The 24,723-nt window shown below is 37.8% G+C and overlaps 1 protein-coding gene across 2 annotated transcripts in view; it reads right to left on the bottom strand.

Moving 5' to 3' along the window:
* The window catches only part of RIN3 (Ras and Rab interactor 3), a 1,126,789-nt gene that overhangs the window by 15,419 nt on the left and 1,086,647 nt on the right, over positions 1 to 24,723 (bottom strand). The gene's annotated exons all lie outside the window — the stretch shown is intronic.

The raw sequence follows: 24,723 nt of genomic DNA, 5'->3' as shown, positions 1-24,723 counted from the left end.
ATATATATATATATATATATATAGGGAGAGAAAGGATGACAAAGCAGCTCTGGAGTCAAGCATGCCCATTGCAGTAGTGATGTCCTGTGGCACTCTACTAAAACATATAAGCCTCTAAACAAGTCACAAAATAAAAACACTATCCCTATCACATTGTTTTAAAGCAGTGATACCTTTCTTTTACCTACTGTTTACGTACATCTTAACTTCTGCTAGCAAAGCATGGCTGCCCGTCTGCCATCTCCTGTGCATAGTAATAGGACTAAAGTTGCATAACTTCTGAAAAATCTACACCACAATTAATAAAATAATGGATGCCTTAAAATTACACTGAGGAACTTTATTATAAATTAAAGATTAAGATGACTTTTGCTATAGTCTGGACTGTGAGTCTCCTTTGTTCTCCGGTGGTACTGGAAGGTACTGGGAGCCCCCCCCCCAATCTTAGGGTACTCATTAGCAACTACATATACATAAATACATCCTTTGCTTTAAAACAAACACTCCCAAAGTCTACTTATTTGCATATTTGCTTATGAAAGAACATAAATTATCTCCATGATGAATTACAACAGGGAATCTTAGCTGCTTGGGAGGTCTTGTACATCAAGGAAGACTTTCTTACTTCCAGAGTGGGTGACCTTAGAACTCCCACTGCTTCCTAGGAATAAGTTCACACCTTGTCTAAGATCATGATGTCACACCTGCATAGCTCAGTTTTTACTTTAAGATATCTGTTGGGTGCCACTGATTATTGTAAAGATTCCCCTACTTGGGAAATTTCCATTTTGCACTTCAGCATACCACTCCATTCCACCCACTCCCCAAATCATTAGATTTATACTTAGATAACTACTCCCACATTTCACAGCCAGCTAATCCTACTTGAAATCACTCCCACTGTTAAACACCATCCAATCTCAGTCTTCACTCTTAGTTTCTAATTATACCAAATAAATCTTGTTTCCTTATTCAAACTGGACTCTCTTCATATGCAGACTTACACACTGCTTACCAAAAGCAAGTACATTCTTCCCTTTGTTTTTCTTTTTGCACATCTTTGCTTTTGTTAGAAAACCTCTCTTGTTCCTTTTCACAGGTGCCAAAATCTATTTGCTGTGGCCCTTGAAAGTCCCTCTCAATCACTAGCTATATTAAAGTCCTACTATGCTAAATCTCACCTCTAGCACTTAACACCTGAGTCTAATTGATTCCTCTTTTCCTATCTTTGAAGTTCATCTCTCATCCCCACATAGTAGATCTCTCAACCCTGGGCATTAGATCCCTTAGCCCCACACTGTAGCTCTCTCACCCCTGTCAGTAGATAACTCAGCCCCTAGCAGAAGATGTTTCAGCCCTGGGCAGTAGATTTTCATTTTTGGGCAGCAGATCTCTCAGCCTCAGGCAGTAGATCTCTTAGCCTCAGGCATTAGATCTCTCATCTCTGGGCAGCAGATGTCTCAGCCTCCGGCATTAGATCTCACAGCTCTGGGCAGTAGATCTCTCAGCCTTGGACAGTAGTAGGAGTCTTCCTTCCTTTCAGTCACACAAGATAACCTACACTAACCTAAATTATATAGCTTAGCTCTTTGCCTCTGGTGGCAGCAGGGTTTTTCCTTCTTGAGGTAACTAACAGAAAAACTTATCAGCTTGATTTTCATCTCAGCACCTGGGGCTAACAGTTGTAGCTTACCTCTCAGCCATTGGTCGCAAATGGATTATTCTTTTCTAATTAGCCTCTGGTTGCAGCTCCCATATTCTGCTGCTATGTCCTACTTTAATATCACACTCTCACTCCCTTGCAGCTGCAGCTTTCTCATGTCTTGTCTTGTCTACACATCTCAGACACTACTATTGTCTATCACACACTCAACAGTCACTCTCTCCTTATTCCTGAATTCTAATGTCTCCCCTTAACAACCAAGACATATTCCTATTTACTCCAAATTAGTAAACCAGGAAACATTTTCATATAAAAATTCAACTTGTACAAGACTATGGGGACAATTTGTATTACTTTACTTATCATTAAGGTCTACCTTTATATCATTAAAATTATTTTAGCGCATCCACCAATATCCATGGCTTCCTTACGATAAGTCAAAAAACAAATCTGATATCTTAATGGCTAGCAACAATAGCACCAATAATAAATGGGATACTCTTGAAGGCATTAGATCTCACAGCTCTGGGCAGTAGATCTCTCAGCCTTGGACAGTAGTAGGAGTCTTCCTTCCTTTCAGTCACACAAGATAACCTACACTAACCTAAATTATATAGCTTAGCTCTTTGCCTCTGGTGGCAGCAGGGTTTTTCCTTCTTGAGGTAACTAACAGAAAAACTTATCAGCTTGATTTTCATCTCAGCACCTGGGGCTAACAGTTGTAGCTTACCTCTCAGCCATTGGTCGCAAATGGATTATTCTTTTCTAATTAGCCTCTGGTTGCAGCTCCCATATTCTGCTGCTATGTCCTACTTTAATATCACACTCTCACTCCCTTGCAGCTGCAGCTTTCTCATGTCTTGTCTTGTCTACACATCTCAGACACTACTATTGTCTATCACACACTCAACAGTCACTCTCTCCTTATTCCTGAATTCTAATGTCTCCCCTTAACAACCAAGACATATTCCTATTTACTCCAAATTAGTAAACCAGGAAACATTTTCATATAAAAATTCAACTTGTACAAGACTATGGGGACAATTTGTATTACTTTACTTATCATTAAGGTCTACCTTTATATCATTAAAATTATTTTAGCGCATCCACCAATATCCATGGCTTCCTTACGATAAGTCAAAAAACAAATCTGATATCTTAATGGCTAGCAACAATAGCACCAATAATAAATGGGATACTCTTGAAGCCTCCATACTTTCTGAAACTGAGTCATTGCAAAAAAAAAGTTATTTAAGCCGCGTCTGTAAAAATTATTTTATGTACACGGATGTCACAGTAGGATATAAGAAAAGAGGGTGGATGGACATATTTCTCAGCAAAATAAATATTTCAGTTGATGTAATCCACATTGTCCAAGCAACCTTCTTAATAATAAAGCCTCCAATTGATTTAAGGGTCCTCTTAAGATAGACAAAACTGCAGAAATGTACTTGGGAGTACTTTGTGTTCCTCTATGTGTGAAACTACACTGCTGGAAGACATATTAAATGTACTCAGTCTAGCTGTTACACAAATACAACAGTACTGGGTGATTTTCAATATAAATGCTACAGACACTTAAACAGGTGACTTAACTTATAATGTCCAAAGCAGCTAGTAAGGCACAAAAAAAATTTTTTCTTTGTAGCTAACACAACCCTAACATTATCATAGCAAACATAAGGCACCTGGCCAAAAAGTAAAACTAATTGCAATAGTCTTAGTGACCCCTACTCTGTAGTTTCAAGGTGGCAATTCAAAGCAACAAAATAAGAATGGAAGGTCAGTCTCTAAAGATGAAGAGTCACGTCTGTATGCTTTCTAGAAAATGTCAACCAGATTCCTGTTTTCAAGCAAACAAATGTCATTATAGTACTTTCTACATTTATTGAGCAGCTAAAAACAGTACAAAATGTTCTCTTTCCTGTAACTTGCAGAAGACAAGGGAGGGTAAGTGTGGCCTTCTCTCACTACTGACATCAAGTCATTACTAAGGAAGAGAGATTGTATACTCTACTTATATATATTGTTCTCTGACTCAAATTGATATTTCAATTGTGTTTCTCTTTACTTTGATTGTAAAAAAAAAAATTAAAAAAATGGCAAATGTCCTGAGATTTTAGGACAAAACTATTTCCTAAGTTTTCTTTAATAGTTGTATAAAACAGCTATTTTTATCTGAAACACCTAGATGTTATATGCAATAGCATAAGCAACTAAAATGCTACAAGAATTAGCTTTCATTTTGTCAAAAAAGTTAACTTTTGTCCTTTATACTGGTCATGTGTATGTTTTTTCCTGCAAAATCTGACATTTCTACAAAAAATGTCCCACTTTGGGCATTTGAAAAGGTGGCAACCCTAAGTGTCTTGCATACAGAGAGACACAAAGTCATAAAATATCAGGATTTGGAGGCAGAAATGAGACCAATGTGGAAGAAAGATGCCCAGACAGTTCCACTAGTAATAGGAGCAATGGGTCTAATAAAAATAATCTATAATTGTATTTAGATATGTTATCAATGCATGTAACTCCATACAAATTGCAGAAGGAGTCATTACTGGGTAAATTGCCGGTGCTGCGAAGAGCATTTATGGCTGACATCAAAGACTGAAACAATGCTAATTTCATGGACTTTAATCATATTTTGACTCAGGAATGTGGTCCATTCCCATCATGGTATTAGAAACCCAATTGATTTGGAGAAATTAAAAAAAGAGAAAAAAAAATGGAATGAAAAACAGACTAATGGGCAGCTTCACCAGACTTATCTGAAATATAAAAACACAGCCATGCATAATGGCAACTTACACAGCTTAAGCTATATACCTCTAGAACAAGCATGTAGCTCTGTCATCTCACCTCCAACAATTCCACAGAACAACTAAACAGCTAGTCATATCACATATTCTGTCACTTCTACTGCTTTATCATTGAGCCTTCCTGCTTACAATGGTGTTCTCATTATGAGCCAGACTCCAGTTTCTATAAACAATCAAATGATGTATTCTACAGAAGGGCCTCGCTGAGACAGATAACTGGTGTCAGAGCCATGGCCTCAAGCTCAATGCCAAAACGTGTAGTGTCATCCTCTTTGGTAAAAACTCTGTACCCATGAACTACCACATAGGCAGCAGTCTACTTAACACCGAATGTGTGATAAGAGACCTTGGGACCCAGGTGGACAGTAGTCTCTCCTTTGATAGTCACATCGCCACAGTAGTCAGGAAGTCCTTCTATGTGGCACACCTCATCATAAAAGGGTTCTCATCCAGGAAAAAAGAGGTCATTGTTCCCTTCTACGCGACACTCATTAGACCCATTATAGAGTACAACACCCCTTTTGGAATGTACCTCACAAGACATCTGCAGCAGCTGGAAAGGCCACAGAAGTACCTCACAAAGAGGATTACTGGCCTCAAACAAATGCCCTACACTGACCGCCTAAACAAACTCCAGCTTTACTCTGTAGCATATTGCCTACTCCAAGGTGATCTCTGCCTAACATATAAAGCTATGTCAAACCCAGAGCTGTTGGACATGCTACACCTAAAGAAATCCCAATCCCGCCGAGCTACATGCTCTAGGGACCTAAACCTTGTCACCACAATAAACAGGACATGCTGGAGGGATAGATTCCTATCCCAGAGACTTCCCATACTCTGGAACTGGCTACCCATCTATGTCAAGCAAAGTTCTTCATTAGCACTCTTCAAGAAAAATCTTGATGAGAGGATGGGAAATAGGAAATACACCCTGGGGATCAATTCCATGTCTCTGCTTGACAGTGGCACAGGAAAATAACTTTCTTGGGTGGCGTAAGCCAGGGAACCTTGTTGGCTAGGCTTACATAGGCCCTTGGGCCGATACCCTAGTACCTACCTATGAACCTATGGATGCAGTCTTAACCCTCACCCAAAACTGCCCTCAGGCAGCCATCAAGCTTACATTGTATTTCAAAGAAATATTTTTCAAAGACACTAAAGATATCTTAAATAAAGTAGTTATAATTCAGATGCTAAATTTTACAAGCTCTACATATCCTTTTAAAGGATGACATCCCTACTGATTGCCAAGCCACACACTTAAATTGCTAATGTAGTACTAACTTCTGGCAATGCTCATTGCAAATTCCCACATGTTGTCAGTGTATCACTACCCAAACTGTGTTGATCGTGTTCTCCTAAGGACTGAGGACAACTGGAAAATGTTTTACTCCTTATGAAAATCTACATAAACAGCTATATCACCTTATAATATTATAACAATATTTTTGTAAAGGTTTCAGTAGTGCTATCATCATGTATAAATGGAGTGATATTATTTACTGTGACATGAATGATGGCCTTCTCACATCTGGGCAGTTTATTGCTGTGAGCCTATCTTTTGAGACAGTCAATCATACACAACTTTTAATCAAACCGAGTAAGTTCTGTTTCGGAACAACCAGATCAGCTTGGTTAAAAGACTATCCGAATAATTGGACATTCTAACTCTTTACTAGTTATGTGCTAACAAAAGTGGGTACCTTCAGTAGTGATGCACTACAAGGGTCTTTGTAAATAACCTAATTGTGGAACTCCTTTTTTATTTCTGATTGACTCTGACAAGACATTGTAGTCTGAAAGGATGGTGGATAATCTTTAATAAAAACTTCAGGATAGTTTTATTGAATTATGTTGCTATATCTATAGTAACAAACTGTCCATAATTCCAAGTAATTCAAGAGTACAGTGTCTGCCATCCCACACAAATTAGTTGACTTGGAGACCTCTCCAAATAATCCCATTCTTAATCTTGGCCTTATCCTGGACCCATCCTTAACAGACAGGATTATGATCAGGTTTCCAATCATAACTAATTTAGTATGTGTTTGAGGTGTAGTCACAAATATTTCTCATAAAATGATTTATTTCCAGCTGAATGTTCCTTTTCTTTAGAGATTTGATAACAAAGTTGAGAAAGCAACAACATATCCACATAAACTATTGTCCTTAAAGTTATAATTTTATGAGAAATATTTGCACTAATGTTATACTTAATTTAAATATAACTTTTAAAAGAAGAGAAAGTTTTTTAATAACAAAGCAGGTTACACTGCAATGCCTAATATTAGGGAAAATGTGGACAACTGTTTTTTGTTATTTCTATGGTTTAAATATACCCTAGTTTTAATGCACACAGCAATATACAATTTTAAGTATGTATAATTGTTATTTTTATATCTTAACTCATTGGTTTTAAATGGACTGTTTGATGCATGTTTAAAAATGCACAGCTTCTTTAAAATGCTGATTAACAGCATTTGTTAATTAATTGAAGGATTCCCATGCTATATAAGACACCTGATGTAACAGCATGGTGTCACTTGATAAAGCTCAGAAATTTTCTGAGCGAAAGCGCTTGTGTGTTTTCAGCTTTGTTTTTATTGGATTAAAGGAATTACTTGGATTCTGCATTGTGTTTGGCTGGACTAAACGAATCTGTATTTGTCATCCAACTACGAACTGTTCCACTTCTTGGTTGCTGGTGTATCTTCTTCCTGGTCCGGTTCTGTTTCTGGTTATTAGCAAAACTCAAGTGGGAACTCTTGTCTTCCACACTGAGAACACTTAACACAGGGTTATGATCGAAGTCCCAATCATAATTTTTTGTAGTGCACGGGCCTTTATCTGTTCCATGTACTATCATCTGCAGGAAAAAGTGAAAGTGGAGGAGCTTTCAAAGCTGGTAAAGCACTTAGCAAATGTGTTCAAACGTATAGAAATATACATATTGATTTCTTTGCTTAAGAATTTATTAAAACACAAAAATAACAGAAGGAGAAAAGATCAAAATCAGAAACGGTACTTAAATATTCTAATTCATATAAAAAGTTAAATGAATGGTGGGTTTTGCCTATGACCCAGCTGACCTGGGTTCGATTAGTGGCTCTGGTGAGTGATGGAGCAGCAAGGAGGGATGGGCATTACCATCGGGTCTATATTACTTGCATGAATGCTCTGAATGTTGAATACGTATTTATTGACACCTATTGAGCGAACACTGCAATTAGCGAATGTTCACTTGTTTGAACTTCATAATATCAAAATATTTTGGTTGGCCAACTCTGTTCCCTTACTGCCACTGACAGAAATTATTTTTGTGAGATCACAGTACAGTGAAGATCAGAAAATTCGCCCTTTCTTCACTGTAGTGTGATCTTGGAGTTGGTGCATATATAGTTAGCGGGGAGTGAGGGGGAGCAGCCCCCCACAAATCCAATTTCTATCAATGGTAGTTTTGATGTACAATACGTAGCCTTGTAGTTACATCTCTAGCTCATCTGCGTGTGCTGGCCAACTATGATTTTTTGAAATTCACATTTTCAATATTTTTAGATTTCGTTTAACACAGTGTTCGCTAAATAGGTGTCGACAAAGACATGTTTGATATTCTGAGGGTTCATGCTTATAACATAGACCCTTACCATATTGGGGTTGGTGGATCTAGGGGCATATTTTGGGTCAGTCCCAAGTGGAGGCTAGGGAAGGCACACTGGTACTCATGTTTAGAAAAGGGGAAGAGGGTGGGGACATGGCTGAGCTTCCTCTGAGACAGGGCAATAAGCTGCATATCTCCACTGCATGCCCACTCCAGGAATACCATTAGGTCTACAAAGGGGGTGATGGGTAGGTCATATAGTAACCCCCCCTCAGATAGATGCAAAGATATGCTAAGCTCATGGATGCCTAGGTTCTACAACCAGCCCCAGCAATATAGAATTAGATAAGCCCTAACTAGATTACTACTTCTTTTCAATCTAGAGAACAGCCTATCACTCTAGTTCAAATATTCATCTGATACAACTGACATAAACTTAAATATGTTGTTCTATGCTGTTTACAAACTCAGGAAGTCATTCCTTTAGCTTACTAAAAAACACTTTGTTGTACTTCATAATAGATCCTCCCTCTTCCTTAGTTGTCTGCTTTTTAATAATATCAAACTTCAGCCAAGAACCTTAGTCTCTGTCAGGGAACAATCCTATTTCTCAGGGACAATAAAAATAAATCAGAATCATTAATAACACTGCACTTTGGTCTGACAGTACAGGAGAGAGTCTTTGTAAAAGTTAATCCTGTCACAAGGAATCACCTCCCAATTGAAATTAGAGGTCAACAAACTCTGAGGGGCTTCAAACCAAAACTGAAAGACCACCTATTTCAAATCAGTGAATGTATCTGCGTCAGAGATAAAGGCTAAAAGGACAATCTCCCCATGTAAATTAAATATAAATTAAACTCTCATAATACTCAGAAAAAATAGTTGTTAACAGATATAATGATCTTGCATTTTTAATATAAATTTATTGTATGTATATATACTTTTCTTAACTGGGTTGCAGTATGTATTGGGAAGACAGTGGTTCTAATACCTTGTATACAATTCTTAGAGTCATTTTTCTTACACATATAAACTGCCACCACTGTGTCTTATATAAAAAAGGCACATTGGTTTCTTATTACTAAAAGAGCAACTTACCTTATAGGCATAAGCTTAGCTAGGGTGGGACATGAGGGGCAATGGTTCTGGGTTTGTGTTAGGAGGGTGGGGTAGGCCATTTATCAGCTTGATCATTATTTAGTGCAATGCTGGCTTTTTAAATGCCAGTACTGTATTTGCAGTCAAACTTGAGTGTTGCAACACTCCATGTGTAGTCTAAACTGTAGCAACTGTTTGCTACATTTGTAGCAAGCAGTTTTCTGCAGTTTAAAAGGAGTGTTTTTTTTTTTTTTTTATCACATGAGCACTGTAGTTCTCTGTGCAGGCAGGTTATAAATTGTAGCAACTGTGTTCAAGATTTGTAACATAAATTTGCCAGAGATTAAAAATATATATATTTTTTTAATAAACTGTAGTGAAGCAAAGTGGGTTAGGCCAGGGCACAGAAATGAGACTTGAATGGCTGGGGAAGGAGGGAGAGTGGGAAAGAGCATGTGGTGCATCTGGCCACCTGGTTGTTATGCCAGTAGAAAGAACATCATTTTTTCTTTTGTTTGCTTTGTTTTGCTCATCAGTGGTAAAGCTTATTGGAGGGGTGGAAAAACACTTCACTGTATTAAACCTTTTTTTTTTTTTTTTGCTCTTCACTTGAAAGGGTGGGAGCTGGTTTGTGATACTAGCACAGGGCACAAAAGGAATCAGCTAAACCTCTGTTTTTAAGTTCTCTGACATTTAAAATTCTTATAGCTGGCTACATTTAAAAGACTCTTCCAAATTAGAGAAAGTACAGTTGTGTAAATCTTACACAGTAGATGTCCTTGCCTTCACCGCTGCAGTATTCCTTACTAATGGGATTCCCTGCAGTGAAGCCCTCCATCTGGCCAGTTTACAAAAGATTTCCATTGCTTTAAGATACGCAGATCGTCACCTGCTTACTCCTTGTGTAAGGTAGGGCATAAAGGTGACGTTCAGGCATGCCATCCTCAGAACAGATTGCCCCAGTAGAAACAGCAGTCCAAGGAAAACCAAGGAGAACCTGTACAGCCAGGAATGGAAAAAGACCAGGCGGATGGAGGGAGGGAGTGAATACTGCAGGGACAAAACCCAAGAATCCTGGGTGATCTGGAGCCAAACAGGAAGAGAAAGAGAAAGGCAAAGAGACAGAGGAATGTGGCTGGGAATGGGGGGATAGTCAGATAGTCAGAGAGCACCTGGTTTGTCAGGAAAGGAAGACTTAAGAATCCCAGCAGTCTGAGTGGTTTTAGCAGGAGGGGTCTGTTTACCACCTTTTTTACCTTTAGAAGGAGAGTGAGACTACCTATGAAGAAAGGCTGGCCTAGAAGGGTAGTTACATTGAAACTTAGGCACAGGAGAAACAAGACATGCTTAAGCTCCTGTAAAGCCTTCCCCTTGTCCTGAAGAGACTTAAATAAACCAGCAACCACTTCCCAAACGAAAGAGTATTATCCAGAGGAGCATCCAGCAATTTAGCCTTAATGGATGACATTAACTCCAAACAGTACTAAACAAAACAGAAAAAGTAAGCAAAACCCCAACTGGGTACTTATCTGCAACTATGAGGGCTCCGGCAACAGGAACAAGCACAGAAAAGCCAACAAACAGAAAAATGGATGTATGCAACAGACTGGCAGTTAAAACAGTGTTCGGACTGGCAGCAAAAATGTTCTGAGGATGGTATGCCTAAATGTCACCTTTATGCACTAGCTTATGCAAGGAGTAAGCAGGAGACATTCTGCGTACCTTAAAGCAATGGAAATCCTTTGTAAACTGGCTGGACAGAGGGCATCATGGCAGGGAATCCCATTAGTAAGGAATACTGCAACAGTGAATGTAAGGACATCAGAGGTACTCCCTTAGAAACACCCAAGAAAATATTCTCGCTTTGCTCAGACCTAGATTTAACTTAGACATTGAGAAAAAAAAACATTGTCATAATTGGGACCTGCCATACGGAATCAACTACCTATGGATATATATATATATAGATACAATACACCCAACCCCTGATATTGAACAACATCATAATGCAATTCAAGTTGATGGCATTACACATACTTTTGAAAATTTTACCATTTATAACTTTAGTAGTACTATTCCTACTGAAACACACTTTCATTTGTTGAGTAAAGGTTTTAAATTTATTCCAACTATAAAGGGTGAAATGGTTAATACCATTATAGATGTTAAGCTTTTTCTTAGGAAAATCAATTTTGGTATTTTGTTTGCCTCTACTAACTCAAATAGTGGGAGTAATCTACCTCCTCAAGACTCAGTTTTGGTCCGTAGAAGTACTTACAACCCACCCCTGCATCCGCAGGTCAAAAATTTCGAAAACATGCTAGAAAACGAAATTAGACAATTGTATGAAGAGAGGGTCATTGAATTTAACCTTTCTAAGCAAGAAAATGAAATTTTGTATGAGTTAAAAAACAATAATGACCTGAGAATAATGAAACCGGATAAGGGTGGTGGGATTGTCTTTATGGACAATATTATATATGAAGGAAAGATGAATTTTATATTAAACGATATTGTAAAATATACCTCAGTCTCACTTAACGAAATTAATTTGGCCTATTACAAAATAGACAATTTATTAAATAGCTTATTATATGAAGGATCAATGGATAGAAAAACTTTTGAATACCTATATGTGGCAAAATCAAGAATCCCAATAATATTCGGAATACCTAAGGTCCACAAAAACTTGGAAGACCCTCCTTTGAGACCTATTGTCTCATCGGCAGGGTCTAAAACACTTCCAATGGCAAAATATGTGGACAATAAGGTAAAACATATAAGTACTGAGAATATATATACATTGAAAGATTCATGGGATTTTTTAAGATGTATTGGTCCGGAATTATATAATGAAGATTTATTATTTATTACTATTGACGTCGTGGACTTTTTTACATGCATTCCACATAACGAAGGTCTCACTATGTTTGAAGAAATGGTTTATAGAAATTCTAAGTTAACACAGACTGAAAAAAGTATAATTACTGGATTAGTTGATATGGTAATGAGATATAATTTCTTTACCTTTCAAGGAGAATACTATCAACAAATTCAGGGTACAGCAATGGGCGCAGCCTGTGGGCCCATTTATGCTGATATAGTCCTAACAAAATGGGAGGAAGATTATATAATCAATTCCAGTTATAAAGAATGTTGGACACTGTATCGTCGTTTTTTAGACGACATAGTTATTTTTTGGATAGCAGGAATCGACAGATTCAACGAATTTTTTGATTATATAAACAATTCCACTAATTTCTTAAAATTCACTTATTCTCTTTCAAGAGAAAAATTGCAATACTTAGATGTAGAAATATATAAGAAAGGATGTGACTTTGAAACTAAGATTTATAGGAAGAAAACCTTTTGTAACTCCTTTCTTCACTTCACTAGCGCACACCCCTCACATTGTAAGAGGAATATTGTTAAAGGACAGTTTGTGAGGGGTAGTAGGATGACCAGCGCTAGTGAAGATTTTTTTACAGAATGCAATTTACTTAGTAAAATGTTTGATGAGAGGGGTTATCCAAGGGATTTTATAACAAAACTGAGAACTGAGGTGGAATTGGGGAGTTAAACTAAGTTTCAGCCAATAAAGGGACAAAAAATTAATATCAATATTACAGAGAATAAGATTACTAATATAGAGAATGAACCAAGATACGAACAGGCTTTAACTATGGAATACAATGTGTCCAATATGAGGGTTAGTGAAATATTTAGAAATGAATGGATTAGGTTTCTAGCCCTATCTGATATAAATGGTATAAATGATTTGACTCCAAAAATTGTATATAGAAATGCTAGGACTATAAAGAATATATTAGAATCCCACACTAAACGGAATATAATAAATGATGGAATAGATGGACAAAAAAGGAAAGGTAGTTACAAGTGTGGTCACTGTAATCAATGTGACCACATGTTAAATGCTGCTGAAATAATCATCCCTAGTAGGAATAACAAAATAATAAGAAGTAATGGTTTCTATAATTGTGAGACAAAGGGTGTAGTTTATATAAGCATTTGTAAAAAATGCAATTCCTTCTATATAGGAAAAACTGAACGAGTCTTGAGGAGAAGAATATACGAACATTATTATGAGATTTCTAAGGCCAAAGATACCAACGCCTTATACAGACACACAAAAGAATGTAAAGAGGCTTTTTTTTATTTTTTTGTCATTGAACAGGTGAAAAAGGATTTAAGAGGAGGCTTATGGGAAGAAAGGGTTGCTTATAGGGAGCTATGGTGGCAAATATATCTTAATGCCACGAAGAAACCTGGCTTAAATGAAAGTGTATCCATAGCCCCAGTACTCAAATTAAAAGCTGCAGACATCTAGGAGTCAAAATACTAAAATATAAAGATATAACATCTTTAAGCTTGTAATTCATATAATGGCCAATAGATGGCAGCATTTACTTATAACAAACAATGGATTTTGCACTAAATTTAAATAAGGTTTTTTCTAAACAGGAGTATTGTTTTTATATGTTTTTCGGTATTTTTTATCCTGCACTCTATAGATTTTGGAAAATCAGTTTTAGTGATTATGTATATAATAGACTTATTTTGAATATATTAATTTATTGAAAAAGATTAAGTAACAAAGTGTTTTTTAACATGTGGTTATTGTGTTTTAAATATTTATGATGATTATTTACTGATTGGTTGTTTCATGATGCACTGTGACTGATAGGATAATTTTTGAAAGTTTTTACTATTTAATGGTTTAATTAATTCAATTTGGCATTATCTGATGAAGTCATTGTGAGGAAAGACGAAAACGCAATATTTTTGCTAAGAGCGTTTATCTGTGTATTTTGACTACGTTTTGTCCTATTTTGTGTTATTAAACTGTGGAACCTTTGCTGCCGTGTTTCCTGCCTTCGATTTGGTTGCTTTGGACTTTACCTATGGATATATGAAACTTTGAGCCAATATAAGCATTTAAATAAAATAAAAAAAAAAGAAGGAATCTAAGTGCACATGCTTTTGAGAGACTGGTTAATACCTGCAGCTGTTAACACCAATTGTTACATAAACAATCTGATAACACCATTGAACACCAATTGCTGCATTGTAAACAATATTTTAACACGGTTACCATCCTTTAAACAGGCTTCTGATGGATTGTAAATACTGGGGTTTGGCATTACTGACCTGGATGTTTCCATAAAACTTGAAAAGTAAAAAGTAAAAATTTATGGGCATTCAGAATTCATGTAGCTGAAACAATGGTGTGTCCTTAAGGGGTCATTTACATAAATCCCATGAGCCTCCTCTACAGGAGGTTTAAGGTATAAAGCACTGAAGACTCTTCCTGCAGTTTTTGCTATACTTTGACTTAATGAAGTATTAAAATAATCATATTTGCTATACTAAATGTTTACATTTAGCATAGATGTTATGTTTTACTTATGTATATACTATTGTACCTAAGCTGTGACTTAAAAGGGTTAACAGACCAGCTCACCTATTTAGTTATCAAACTGTAGATAAATAAAAGAAAACTTATGTTCACTCATTATGCAGGCATCTTGAATCATACCTTAAATCAATTAAATGCTGTAGTTGTACTCTGATGGAATGCAGAAACAGCATCTCTTTGTAAATAGTTAGTACCATTTTTTAGAGAAGGACAAAAAAAAGTTGAAAAAATGGTGGTCTTTTGGTTTCTTTCATTTCCTCTTCTCATAACCACAGCTTTAAGCTTGCTATCCCCTCAGGTTACTCATATTCCCTATTCATCATTACTGTCTACCACTCACTTACATCCTGTGTTATAGTGATATGATGAAACGTTATATTCCCGATTCATCATTACCGTCTACCTTTCACTTACATCCTGTGTTATAGTGATATGATGAAACGTCATATTCCAGATTCATCATTGCTGTCTACCTCTCACTTACATCCTGTGTTATAGTGTTATGATGAAATGTCATATTCCCGATTCATCATTACTGTCTACCTCTCACTTACATCCTGTGTTACAGTGATAGGATGAAACGTCATATTCCCGATTCAACATTACTGTCTAACTCTCACTTACATCCTGTGTTATAGTGATTTGAAGAAACGTCATATTCCCGATTCATCATTACTGTCTACCTCTCACTTACATCCTGTGTTATAGTGATATGATGAAACATCATATTCCCGATTCATCATTACTGTCTACCTCTCACTTACATCCTGTGTTACAGTGATATGATGAAATGTCATATTCCCGATTCATCATTACTGTCTACCTCTCACTTACATCCTGTGTTACAGTGATATGATGAAACGTCATATTCCCGATTCATCATTACTGTCTACCTCTCACTTACATCCTGTGTTATAGTGATATGATGAAAAGTCATATTCCCGAATCATCATTACTGTCTACCTCTCACTTACATCCTGTGTTACAGTGATACAATGAAACGTCATATTCCCGATTCATCATTGCTGTCTACCTCTCACTTTCATCCTGTGTTATAGTGATATGATGAAACGTCATATTCCCGATTCATCATTACTGTCTACCTCTCACTTACAACCTGTGTTATAGTGCTATGATGAAACATCATATTCCCGATTCATCATTATTGTCTACCTCTCACTTACATCCTGTGTTATAGTGATATGATGAAACGTCATATTCCCGATTCATCATTACTGTCTACCTCTCACTTACATCCTGTGTTATAGTGATATGATGAAACGTCATATTCCCGATTCATCATTACTGTCTACCTCTCACTTACATCCTGTGTTATAGTGATATGATGAAACGTCATATTCCCGATTCATCATTACTGTCTACCTCTCACTTACATCCTGTGTTATAGTGATATGATGAAACGTCATATTCCAGATTCATCATTGCTGTCTACCTCTCACTTAAATCATGTGTTATAGTGATATGATGAAACGTTATATTCCCGATTCATATGAAACATTATATTCCTGATTCATCATTACTGTCTACCTCTCACATCCTGTGTTATAGTGATATGATGAAACGTCATATTCCCGATTCATCATTACTGTCTACCTCTCACTTACATCCTGTGTTATAGTGATATGATGAAACGTCATATTCCCGATTCATCATTACTGTCTACCTCTCACTTACATCCTGTGTTATAGTGATATGATGAAACATCATATTTCTGATTCATCACTACTGTCTACCTCTCACTTACATCCTGTGTTATAGTGGTATGATGAAACATCCTATTCCCGATTCATCATTACTGTCTACCTCTCACTTACATCCTGTGTTATAGTGATATGATGAAACATCATATTCCCGATTCATCATTACTGTCTACCTCTCACTCACATCCTGTGTTATACTGATATGATGAAACGTTATATTCCCGATTCATCATTGCTGTCTACCTCTCACTTACATCCTGTGTTATAGTGATATGATGAAACGTCATATTCCAGATTCATCATTGCTGTCTACCTCTCACTTACATCCTGTGTTATAGTGATATGATGAAACGTCATATTCCTGATTCATCACTACTGTCTACCTCTCACTTACATCTTGTGTTATAGTGATATGATGAAATGTCATATTCCCGATTCATCATTGTTGTCTACCTCTAACTTACATCCTGTGTTATAGTGATATGAAACGTCATATTCCCGATTCATCATTACTGTCTACCTCTCACTTACATCCTGTGTTACAGTGATATGATGAAACGTCATATTCCCGATTCATCATTACCGTCTACCTGTCACTTCCTGTGTTATAGTGATATGATGAAATGTTATATTCCCGATTCATCATTACTGTCTACCTCTCACTTACATCCTGTGTTATAGTGATATGATGAAACGTCATATTCCGGATTCATCATTACTGTCTACCTCTCAATTACATCCTGTGTTATAGTGATATGATGAAATGTCATATTCCCGATTCATCATTACTGTCTACCTCTCACTTACATCCTGTGTTACAGTGATATGATGAAACGTCATATTCCCGATTCATCATTACTATCTACCTCTCACTTACATCCTGTGTTACAGTGATATGATGAAACGTCAGTCATTGGCCTAAAGAATCGTTATCATTTTACTGGCTTTAAATTTTCTAAGTGATTTGGGTTTCTAATTCCATGGTGAGAATGCACTCCATTCCTAAGTCAGGGTACAATTACCGTTCATGAAATTAGTATTATTTCAGTCTTTTATGTAAGCCAAGTTCCACAGTATACCCAGATTGGACTCCTTCTGTAGTTCACACTGGGTTAAATGTACTGGTAGCATATTAATGTATAATTGTAATTTTTTTTTATTAGACCTGTTGCTCCTACTACTGTTGGAACTGTCTGGGTATCTTTCTTCCAAACTGCCCTTGTTTCCGCCTGCAAATGCTGATATTTTATGACTTTGTGTCTCTCAATATATTAGACACTGTAATCACTAGGTGTAGCAATTTTAATGATCAATGCTACTTTTGCCTTTTTTTCATGGACTACTATACCTGGTTTTCTTTCATCTAATTTTTGAACTGTTGGTAATGGTTGATCCCATGTGATATAAACTTCATCATTCTCTATAATGCTTTGTGGCTCATTTTTCCAGTACTTCTCAGCTATTTATATATTGCACTGTACACACGATCCCTAGTACAACAGTCTTCTCACATTATTGTGTCTCTCAGTGTTCAGGCCCTCGGTCATGAGTGTATTACAAGCAGTAATGAGATGTGAAACTGTTTACAGTTCCGTTTTATACAACCTACATTTGTCTGTTTCTCCCACATGTTTTACAGACTGTAAACCACTGTGTACAAAGTTCACTATCCTGGGCAACCATTATCAGCCTTTCATCTTTTGGTTTCAGTTCAACTCTCTTTAGCCATTCCTGAGTCAAATCTTGGTCAACATGAGATTGTTCCAGAAGACTGTAGGTCACTAACTCCATTGTGCTGACATTAACAAAGCCAACATTAGAGAGGATAATTCAATTATGTCCTAACCAAAAACAAGAAATGAAAAGGAAGATTTCATGACATTCTGTAATTAAAATTTCCTTTGCTATACAGCACACATCTACTACATCATTATACTGGCATGCTCACAAGGAATTTCAACAGAGAACCATAACTTCAACTTAGGGTTGCCACCTTTCATTGTGACTAAAACCGGAGTAAAGCCACACCCCTCGCATCACCAGTAACCCCACCAATGTCACCCCTTTCCCACCCACATTCTGCCCATTTTGTGACATAATGATGACACCATCCAGTGTGGAACGCCCTCTTTTTCCATTCCTGCTGCCTGCTTTCGGCTGATTTACTATGCTTTTCTGTAAAAAAAATAGTAAATCAGCTGATTTACAAACTCCGATAGACTGTTTCCTTTTTGAAACAGAATACAGGAGTCTGTACAGTGTTTTCTGGACTACCGGAGAATCATTGATTTCCGGATAGTCCGGAAAAAAAAACAGAGGGCTGGCAACAGTACTTCAACTAAACAACATAAACACATAAAAAATGTCATAACATAGACTCACTTATACTTTCTGGTGATTTTGCAGCTTGCCACACATTAAGAACTGTTATAGATGCCCTCATATCCTATAAAGTTCTAGAGTGTGAACAAAAGAATTACGGCAATACATACACATTTGTAAAAAGACATGCAATACAGAGTATTATTATTTGGAAAATTCAGCATTTGCATCTTGCCAGACTTGAACACATGCCAGGGCATATCACAGACACACATGTATCAACTACTGAAGCCACAGAAACAGGCATCTTGATTGTGTCATGAAGAACACCTTTAAAGGGATTACATCATTCTGCTATTGTAATATGTATGGATCCCTTAACTTGGAGTCTGCGACCTTAAAATGTGGCCTTCTGACTGTGCCATAAATACTTTCTTTGCCTAATGCACTCCTGTCTGACACAGTTACCTGGCAGACAGACAGATGTTAACAGATTCAAATCCCTGCCATCACACTACACACACACTAGTGAGCTGTGTATAGTCTGCATCTGACACAGAAGATAGTACTGAAGCTTGTCACAATTAACAGCAGTGAAGAAGTAAGAAAGGGCTTTGGGTGTTAATTTAGCCAATAATCATTTGCCAAAGTGATGAAAAGGAGACTATATTAATACTCTCACAACTCAGAACAGTCCAATAACAGTGTTGTTTGGACATGCTGGTGTTTTCCATCCATGTTGTTTTTTATGCCCACAGCCCCAGATTCAAACCACAGCATAGCTTGAGTATCTATATTATACTAGCCAGTACAGACGGCAAGTGCACAGGAATACACACAACACAAGAATCCCAGAACACCTTTGTCACTGCTATGAAATCCTCAAATTTTCTGAAACTTTTTTCCCCAACATAAAAATGGATACAAATAACTTGATGCAATGGTGATTATCTCACATCAGTACACTCACATAACGTTGTCCTTTTCTATAACGGCTTACAGGGCTTCCTCAAACCCAGCCTTGATAGAGCTATTTCTCATGTGCAAAATAAACAGCACCAGAATCAGGGATCTGAACTTCGCTTGTGACATAAACAGAATATGCTGTAGAGACAGATATGTGTCCCAAATGATCCCTGCACTATGGAATATGCTCCCTATCCATGTAAAACAGAGTTCATCCCTGACCTTATACAAATGAAACCTTGACAACTGGATGGGAAATCATACATTTACCTCAAGTCTGCTCCAGGTATCCCCTATGGACTTACGCCATCAATATGAAAAGTATTATCCTAACACCCCACAACAAATCCTTAGGTACCACCCTACTAACATGCCACCTCACATATAAATGCCCATGATACTCAGAATCCAAATGGCTTGGGGTGTGCAGCTAGGCTTGTAAAGGCCCAAGTGTTTGTTAGGCTAGTAACATCCTGTGAACCTAAGATGTGATCAATGATGGGCTAGTAACATCCTATGAACCTATGATGTGATCAATGATGGGCTAGTAACATCCTATGAACCTATGATGTGATCAGTGATGGGCTAGTAACATCCTATGAACCTATGATGTGATCAGTGGTGGGCTAGTAACATCCTATGAACCTATGATGTGATCAGTGATGTGCTAGTAACATCCTATGACCCTATGGTGTGATCAGTGATGGGCTAGTAACATCCTATGAACCTAAGATGTGATCAGTGATGGGCTAATAACATCCTATGAACCTATAATGTGATCAGTGATGGGCTAGTAACATCCTATGAACCTATGATGTGATCAGTGATGGGCTAGTAACATCCTATGAACCTATGATGTGATCAGTGATGGGCTAGTAACATCCTATGAACCTAAGATGTGATCAGTGATGGGCTAGTAACATCCTATGAACCTAAGATGTGATCAGTGATGGGCTAGTAACATCCTATGCACCTATGATGTGATCAGTGATGGGCTAGTAACATCCTATGAATCTAAGATGTGATCAGTGATGTTTGTAGCTTTTTTTCAGTGTTTTGGGATTTGATATATTTCATTTTGAATATAACAGTAGTTTGATTTTGTCAGATGCGATTTTCTGACTTTTTGTTATTAAGACCATTCGGCTTTTTCATCTTGGTATTATCAGGTTCGGTATTTTGGTAATTTGAAAATTAAAAATAGATCTATATCTACACACACATATGCATGTGTCATTCTCTGTGTCTATCTGTGTGCCTACCTATCTATCTATGTGTACGTGTGTGTGTGTGTGTGTGTCTCCGCATGTTTGTGTGTATGAATGTATATCTATGTTTGTGTTTGTCAGTTGACCATTGACAATGTCAACCCAAAATGTGGAATTTGAAATGCCGAAAAGTAAACCAAAATGAACATGAATACATCGACAACCATGGTTCAATGTATTTGACATAGCAGGAGGTGACGGCACTCATCTCCTGCAATGCACATTAATATACTGTTAAACTGTACAGTCACCAGTACATTAATTTTACTATTTTGCAGGTGAGCTATGCCACCCTGCACCCTCCACACTCCATGCACCATTAAATATACTAATTCTGAGATCACACTACAGTGAGGAATGGGCTAATTTACAGTTCCTCACTCAGCCTCGATCCCCCTGCACAATATCGCCCCCAAATGCTTCATTTACAAAACCCGTTCATTGTAGTGTAGTTGATTCATTTGGGTTTGACATTCTGCTAACTTGAAAACTGCAAGTTGACCACATGCCTTTCAACCGATGCAGTTTCCAAGTTCTGATAGTAATCCTTAAATGTAAAATGTGGAAACTTTACAACGTTGGACTCAAAATTTCTAGTAAGAGCATACATGGAGTTAAGCATTTCCGTGTGCATTTCTTGATCTGAGCTACTGCACAATGGTACCTCCTATACAGAGCCAACAGATATTGCCAATATACTGGCCGACAGATTCAGTGCCAACTTTACCCTTCTCCAGCCCCAAAGGACCAATCACAATACCTGTAGATTGCCAGGCACCCAGTATTACTGCTGCACAGGTTAAAACAGCACTGTCCAAGGCCAAGAATACAGCTTCTATGGGACTTGACAATATCCTGGCTGTGTTCTACATGAACTACAGAGTGAACTGGCACCTCACCTGTGTGCCCTGTTCAATCACAGCCTCACCTCAGGCTTTATCCCTACCAAATGGGCACTGCTACAGTCATCCCTCTTCATAAAGGAGGAGTGACTACAGACCCTGGGAACTATCTCCCCATTAACCTGATGAGTCTGATATGCAAAGCTATGGAACGCATCATCATGGGCCTAATAAACAAGGATATAGGGAATGTCCAAACTCTGGATCCTACATAATTTGGTTTTGTGAAGGGTAGATCATGCCTGCTCAACTTGGTTGACTTCTTTGAGTCAGTCACCAGAGCTGTGGATGAAGGCAAGGTGGTTCATACAGCCTGCCTTGATCTGGCCAAGGCATTTGATACCATTCCCCACTCAGGAATTATAGAAAAACTCACTAAGCTAGACATCAACCCGTATATCACTAGGTGGGTTGCAAACTAGCTCACAGATCGAACCCACAGTGTGAAAGCAGCTGACTTCAAGTCAAACTGCAGACCAGTCATGGGTGGAGTCCCACAGGGTTTGGTCCTGGGTCCTCTCCTGTTTGGTATCTACTTCTCTGAAGTCCAGGCGAACATGAAGGGACTCTGCTGACAAAGTTCACAGAAGATTACAAGTTGGGAGCTATTATTTACTCCCCCAGTGATGTTGACATCCTACACAAAGGCCTCGATGAGACCAACGACTGGTGTCAGAATCATGGCCTTAAGCTCAATGCCAAAAATTGTGTCATCATCCCCCTTGGGAAAAACCCAGTTTCCTTGAATTACCACATCAATGGTAGTCCACTGAACACAGAAAGAGTTATAAGAGATCTGGGAACACGGGTTGACAGCAACCTCTCTTTTGAAATCACATTGCTACTGTGGTCAGAAAGTCCTTCTATGTAGCACATCTCATTACTACGGGTTTTGCATCCAGGAAGAAAGAGGTCATTGCCTCCCTCTACTCTTCCCTCATTAGGCCAATCCTCAAGTACAATGCTCCATTTGGCATATACCTCACTAGACACCTGCAACAACTGGAGAGGTCACAAAAGTATCTCACAAAGAGGATCCTAGGCCTTAAACACTTGTCCTATATGGACAGACTCAAAAAACTGCAACTATTCTCTGTCTCATATCGCCTACTTAGAGGTGATCTCTGCTTGACTTACAAAGCCAAGTCTGACCCTGCTCTGTTAGAAATGCAACATCTAAAGAAATCCCAATAACTCCACACCACACACTCCAGAGACCTCAACCTCATTACTACAATCAACAGAACATGCTGGAGGGACAGGTTCATAACCCAGGGACTGCCTATGCTATGGAATAGACTTCCCATACATGTCAAGCAGAGCACCTCACTGGCCCTCTTCAACAGAAGTCTTGATGAGTGGATGGGAAATATAAAATTCACCCCGGGGATCACTCCAGTGGCTCAACCCGACAGAGGCACTGGGAACTAAGGTCGGGTGGCATGATGCCAGGGTAAACCTATGGGCTAGGCTTGTAAATGCTCCAGGTCCATTACCCTAGTACTCACCTATGAACCTATATGTTTTGATTGGTTTCACTTCAGAATTCTGAAATATCACAATCCTCAACTTCATAATCCGGAAGCCCAAAATCCTGAAAATTCTAAATCCTGAAAATGCAAAATCCTGAATCCCAAAATACTGAAAATATACAGGACACAAAGAATGACAATATTCCAGTACAAGGACACACAGAAACACATACAAGACAAAGGATAGCACTTTTTACCAAGTATGGGATGGAGGGCAAGCCCCCTACACCCACCATGTGGGGGGCTGCTACCCCCACACCCTCTGCTAAACTCCAAGATTGCACTCCACAGAAAAAAATGGCAAACATACCATCCCATGTTTCAGAACTGCCTGTTGTAACATTAGTAATGTTCCCTTTTAACTTGCTATACTACAACATAACTCATGATAGTGTAGTGAAGTGCGATCTTGGAATTGATATATTTATATTTAAGTAGCATGGAGTGTGAGGGGTGCAACCCCCCCACATGGGGGTTGCAGGGGGGCTTGACCCCCTGCTTATATTTGGTGGAATGTAATATGGTTTGTGTTGTCTATAGTCAGTATATGTATCCTGTGTGTTCTCAGTCTTTTGGGTTTCAGGATTTTGAGTTTTCAGAATTTTTGGCTTCCGGATTATGAAGTTCAGGATTGTGATATTTCAGGATTCTGAAGTGAAACTGCTTTGATTACCTTACTAGTACTAAATCAGGTTGCACTGCTAATGGGTACTTTCCCTTTTCTTTAGATTTGCACTTTTTTTCCCACTCCTGGAGAATGGACATTTGGTCTCATGTGAGCATTTTAAATGTCAGCGTTGTTTTGACCAAGTAAATGATCCTTTAGGGTCTGAGCAGGATGAGAAGTTAAAAACAAAGCTGCCATGTCCAAAACCATATTGGCTACCATGCGGTGTGCCCCTAGACAACTCACTTACCTTTCCAAATGTTCAGTAATTGCAACATTTAGTACTACTGGTACCTAGAATTCCTTTTGTAACAAACTACATACACATTATAGTATGTAAAACAGCAATTACAATAGTTATTACCTCATGTCACAAACATAAGCCTGCTTTTAATTTTTCTTATATGGTAACTTTTCAGTATAGCCCTCAAATGCAACATAATTATATTCTACATCACTCATTTTAGATCTCAAAATCCTTTATGACATAGGGAGATGGCAATACTTAGTGAATTTTACAAACACACATTTGTAATCATTTACATTGCTCCATAATCTCAAAATATAAAAAAATGTACTTGATTTTACTGCATTTTCCTTTTTTTTTTGTGCACAAATTTTCATGGGCACATTTTCAGCATTTTTTTGCAGTTAGTGTGCATTACAAGTTGGTCATACATGTAAATCTGCACATAATCCACATGATGGCAGAGTGTTCCTT

Source organism: Protopterus annectens, chromosome 6.part0, assembly GCF_019279795.1.
Source record: "Protopterus annectens isolate FY-2018-M chromosome 6.part0, PAN1.0, whole genome shotgun sequence".
In the NCBI taxonomy this organism is placed as follows: domain Eukaryota; kingdom Metazoa; phylum Chordata; order Ceratodontiformes; family Protopteridae; genus Protopterus; species Protopterus annectens.
This window is presented reverse-complemented; position numbering and strand designations above follow the sequence as displayed.